Source organism: Leptopilina heterotoma, unplaced genomic scaffold (genome assembly GCF_015476425.1).
Source record: "Leptopilina heterotoma isolate Lh14 unplaced genomic scaffold, ASM1547642v1 Lhet_245, whole genome shotgun sequence".
NCBI classification, from domain to species: domain Eukaryota; kingdom Metazoa; phylum Arthropoda; class Insecta; order Hymenoptera; family Figitidae; genus Leptopilina; species Leptopilina heterotoma.
Window position 1 is genome coordinate 1,092,255 of NW_025110961.1, and position 6,226 is coordinate 1,098,480.

Genomic DNA, 6,226 nt, shown 5'->3' on the forward strand with positions numbered 1-6,226 from the left:
CATTAATTTAATTTATTGTTTTTAAAAATGTTTCTTCGCAATATTAAGTTCATGTTAGGTCTTTTATTGCTTGAATTTTTAATTTTTCACTGCTATATCGTAATGTGTATATTCAGAGAAATTTATTTCGTCGTTTTTATGATTTTTGAAATTAAACGCTACGTATAATCGTTTCAGCGTATTGTAAAACTTTCCGCGCGTATTTGTGTGGGTATTGAGTGTGATTTAAAGAATTATAATTGTACTTTTTCTTTCTTTCAGCGCTCTGAAATTTAAATTTTTTTCTCTTATTTAAAATTTTATTTTGATAATGCTACAAATTATGACAGGATTATTGTTTTGTTTTACATTTTGTCTTTTTTAATGGTCCAGCATAATCGACATTTAAATTTTAGAACCTTAATATTATCAATAAATTTTTTTTTCTTTTTTTAAATTTTTTATTTCCTTTTTCGAGCTCACTACTGGTTTTCATCTTTTTCTTTTTCGGTAACCATGGAGGAGCTTAAGGAGAAAATTCGCCTTTTGATGGAACAGCTCGAGGCCGCGGAAGTTGCTCGTAAGAATGCGGATGCATTGCTTACCCAGGCTCAGAATCCCCCGAACAACGATGCTCATGTCGACGCATGTAGACGCCGAATTAAGCTTTCGGGGTTTTACCAAAATAACCCTGTTATTTGGTTCAATATTGTCGAAGCGGTATTTAGAAACAACAACATTCGTGCAGAAAAATCTCGTGCTGACTTCGTGATCGCTGAATGATATCGCGATGTGTATTGCTGACTTATTATCTTTGGCAGAAACTCCAAATGATATTTAGAAGCGTATTAAAGCTAGACTTATCTCGACATTTTCAGCTTCTTCAGAAGCTCAACTTCGAAAATTATTAAAAGGAGAAGTTTTAAATTCTGGAAAACCTTCGCAGATTTTTGCACGTATTCGTCATTTAAGTAATGGTAAATGTTCTGATGACATCCTTAAAACTATCTTTCTTGATCAGTTAACGTCTCAGCACCAAGCAATATTAGCTTCCTTATCATTTAATACTTTAGATGATCTCGCTGCTACTGCAGATAAAATTTCAAATGTAACTATTTAATCAAACAATTATGTTGCTACTATTTCTCCCTCGAATTTAATCGATAGTATTATTGAATCAAAATTGAATGCAATTACTTCTCAACTTGAATCTTTAAAGTCAAAATTTGATAAATCTAGAAATAGTCATCGTCGTTCACGTAATCGTTCGGAATCACGATCTCGATCTCATAAATCTCGCAGTCAGTCTCGTGATAATTCTCAAAATAAAAACAAATCAAACTTATGTTGGAATCATAAGAAATTTTCAAAATCTGCATCAAAATGCATACCTTCTTGTTCTTAAGTGGATAAAGGGAATTCGAAAAACTAGTTGAGCCGTTTCGAGTTGAGACCGTCGAATCGGACATGTCATCAAAGCGTCTCCATATAAGAGACCGCGAATCTGGTTTGGTGTTTCTGATTGACTCAGGATCAGATGTGTCGTTATTACCAATATCTAATTCGAAAAATCGTGAACCCTCGGAACTTGTCCTTTATGCAGCGAATAATACGCGAATTTCTACATTTGGAATTGAACATTTAAAATTAAATCTCGATCTTAGACGTGACATTTCATGGGACTTTTGCCTAGCAGCAACACCGTATCCAATTATCGGAGCCGACTTGCTTGCTCATTTTGGTCTTCTTATTGATTTACGTCAGCGTAGATTGTTAGATCCTTTAACGCATATTTCTGCCGGTTGTTCAATCAAAGAGGTTAATTTTCACGGTATTAGTTCGGTTGACACATCTTTACCGTTTTCAAACATATTGTCGAAGTTCCCAGAAATTACTAGACCATCGCAGGGTCTATCTGATCTTACATGCGACGTTCAACATCATATTATCACTCATGGTCCTCCGATCGCTGCGCGTGCTCGACGTTTGGTTCCTGAAAAGTTATCCGGCGTAAAAGCTTTTTTTCAATCGATGATGGCTCAAGGCAAGTGTCGATACTCTAGTGCTTCATGGGCGTCTCCAATTCATGTTGTTAATAAAAAGGATGGAGGAGTTAGAGTTTGTGGTGATTATCGTGGCGTCAATAGTGTTACGGAACCTGATCGCTTCCCTGTCCCACATCTATATGACTTTTCATCAAGTCTTAATGGCAAAACCATTTTTACCAAATTGGATCTCCATCAAGCTTACAATCAGATCCCCGTCGCCCCTGAGGATATCCCGAAAACGGCCGTGATTACCCCTTTTGGGTTATTTGAGTTTACGGTTATGACCTATGGTCTCCGTAATGCTGGGCAGACTTTTCAAAGATATGTCTCTCGGGCGCTCGGAGATCTTGATTATGTCTATGCCTATGTTGATGATATACTCATTGCTTCTTTCTCTTTTGCTGAACATGAGTCTCATCTCCATGAAGTTTTTACACGCTTAAAAAAGTTTCATCTTCATCTCAATTTGGACAAATGTTTTTTCGGAAGGGCTGAACTCGAGTTTTTAGGATATTTGGTGGACAGTAAAGGTATTAGACCAACTTCTGAAAAAGTTAAGGCGGTTGTCGATTTTCCACGTCCCAAGACTATCGTCGAATTGCGTCGATTCCTGGGTTTCGTTAACTTTTATCGACGAAATATAAAACATGCCGCCCAAATTCAGGCTCCACTTAACAACTTCCTTCGAGATTCACGAAAAAATGATAAGCGCGTCATTCCATGGGATTCGTTGTCTGAGGCAGCTTTTGAGCAAGTTAAACACGAGCTTGCAAATGCTGCATTGCTTTCTCATCCTTCTATCAATGCTGAAACCCGGCTAATTACTGATGCCTCTAACATCGGTATTGGAGCGGCTCTTGAACAAAGGATCGAGAATGATTGGAAACCCATTGCTTTTTTTTCTCGTAAGCTCACTACTGCCCAGTGTAATTATAGTGCCTATGATCGGGAGCTGACTGCGATGTTTGAGGCGGTAAAATATTTCAAATACTTCCTCAAGGCACGAGACTTCAAGATAGTTACTGACCATAAACCTCTTGTTTGTGCGTTTAAACAACGTCTTGATAAGGCCTCACCTCGACAGTTAAATCAATTATCGTTCTTGTCGCAGTTTACTACAAAAATTGAGTATATTTCAGGTCCTCAGAATGTCGTGGCTGACGCATTGTCCAGGGTGGATGCTGTTTTGTTTCCTTCCGAGATCACTTTAGCTGAATTTGCCGAAGCTCAAAGTAATTGCCCAGAGTTGAAGACTTTTCTACAAGATAAAAATACATCATTAAATTTAAAGAAAATTATGTTTGGTAGGGGAGGCGATTTTATTTTTTGTGACCTTTCTGGCGAGGTTTTACGTCCGTTCGTTCCCGCTTCTTTGCGTGATCGTGTTTTTCGTTTGCTTCACTCTCCAGCACATCCAGGTGCCAGGGTCACAGATCGTGTTATCCGGAAAAGATACGTATGGCCTAATATGCATAGACATTTCTAAATTATGTAAGAATTGTATTGATTGCCAACGTTCAAAAACATCTAGGCATGTCGGTCTTATTCCTTCGCAGATTGTTGCTCCGGATTCTCGCTTTCTCCATATTAACATGGACATCGTCGGTCCCCTTCCTGTCGATTCAGGTTTCAAATATTGTTTAACAATAATCGATCGGTTTTCACGGTGGCCTGAGGCTGTTCCTATGCAAAATATGGAAGCATCAACAGTTATTCGTGCATTTATGGATAATTGGGTTTCACGTTTTGGGTCTCCCGAAACTATAACTACTGACCAGGGAAGTCAGTTCGAGTCGATGCTGTTTCAAGGTCTTCTTAAATTCATAGGTTTCCAACGTGTTCGTACTACTCCTTACCATCCATCCTCAAACGGCATGATAGAGCGTTGGCACAGAACGTTCAAGGCCGCTCTTATGTGTCACGCTACTCGCAAATGGACCCGTGTTCTCCCTACAGTCCTTCTCGGATTAAGATCAAATGTCCTGGATTGCGGTTCTTCTCCGGCCGAATCTTTATACGGCACAACGCTTCGTATTCCTGGCGAGTTTGTCGTCAATGACGATTTTTCCCCTGATCCTAAAGTTTTCCTTGAGAAATTCCGCGAGTTAATGAGGAAGGTCAAACCCATACCAGTTGAGCATCGTCATAAAAAGAGAGCATTCGTGTTCAAAGATTTATATACATGCTCTCATGTATTTTTGCGAGCCGGACATATAAAAAAGTCCTTAGAACCTCCTTATTCTGGTCCACATCGAATCATTGAACGAAAATCTGATCGTGTTTTTCAAGTCGACGTGAATGCATCTTCACGCAATGTTTCGGTGGAGTTGCTCAAGCCTGCATATTTCGCACGAGAAGCAGAGACTAATGTAAATAATTCTTCAGCAAATCCTGTAAAAAGGGCCCGAGCACCTCGACTGAAAATCAAACATCTTCGTCGAATTCTGATGTGGCACTGACTTTGGTTAGTGATCATGTATATTTTAATTTTAATAAACCAGCGACATTAAGAACTTACTCTCGTAAGAAAAAGGTAAATTTCAATGTGTGATATGAATGTGTGTTTGCGTAAAATTAAACAGTATTATATTTCAGATAGATTAATTATAAACTTAAATTAGACATTATTATTATTACCAGCCATGCTAAAATGTGATAAATATTTAACTATTTAAATTTTTTTTTAATCAAAGCTTAATATTTTTATTTGTAATTTACAGTATCATTATTTCTTTTACAATTGTTATTTTTCTTCACATAATTTTTATATTGTTGTTATTTTTTTATTATACATATATCATTATCATTTGGGGAGGAGTATGTGAGGAATACTTTCCTTTCCCCTCAGATATGTTATAAGCATGAGCTGGCGCGAGCCTCAGCAACGGTTGCTATGCAGGCTAAGCGTTCGCATAGACTGCACGAGGGAGTTCAGTTCTGCTTTAACTGGCACGCTGTTAAGTACATATACTTATGTATATAAAAATATTAAATTATAATTAAAGTTAATAAATGATGTTTTATACAATTGAAGTATTTGATTATTTATGGTGGCATTAAGGAATATTGTTTATAGTTTGGGGATCTATATTATTTCGTATATATTACTCCAAAATCCCCACAGAAAGCATTCATCAGTGCCACCTAGTGGCATTTTTGGGTACTCGAATTCTATACGCGAGAGCATTTTCTCGAATTGAGAGAGTGCGCTGAGCTAGTTTTAAATTTGTAACTCATACAAATATTGCTGTCCCAAAATTTCTTTTGGTGGGATGAAAAGGTAATAAAAAAAGGAATATTTTGAAGTAATTTTGAAAGTACTAAAAGACATATTATTGCCGAAAAAACTGAGCACTTTTTTTTAAGTGGCTTTTTTTCAGAGAATATCTCATATGTAGATAGAAAGTGTTTAAAATCCATTAAACTTGCAAAGCATTGAAAAGAAAATGCAAAAATTTTACCTCTCATGGAAATTGCATTGTGTCGTCTGTTTGTTTTCCCTCTAGCTATCTCACGACATCCTCGAACTCGAAATATCTCGATGTATTGAAACATCCTAATACAGGAGCAACACATTTTAAACAACATGAACGTAAAGTAGTCTTTTCTATAAAATCTTGTAAAGTTCCGATAATGTGCATGTTACATTAATAAGAGGTTAAATTTTTGAAGACGTGCTTTTTGATGTTTTTGAGAAAAAAATTTTGAAGTTTACGCTACGAGTCTTTGTGTGTTACGCTATCCTATCAGCGGCTTTAACAGTGTGTTTTAAAAGACGATGTGACCTTTACTGTTCGCCTCTAATACATTTATTAATTATATACGTATATATATTATTATTATAAACAGTTTAACAACATATTTTAAACATTTTTATAAACATTATTTTCATTTTTTAATGTAAAAAATCTTTTCCTCCACAGTTTACCCAGGCTTATATTTATAATTTTAGATTTTGATGGTCTTCAATGGATCAAAAGTCAAACGTTATTGTGTCTTTATTTTCTACTAACTGAAAAAATGCTTTAAGGAAAAGATTTTTTACATTAACCCATTTCTGCCTATAGGCAAAGGAATGTTAAAAAAATTTTTTCAACAATTTGTTATAAACAAATGAAGAAAAATTCATTTTCATAAAAAACTTATAGCGCTATTCGATTCTACGCGAAAAACTACTACAAAAACATATATTATATAAT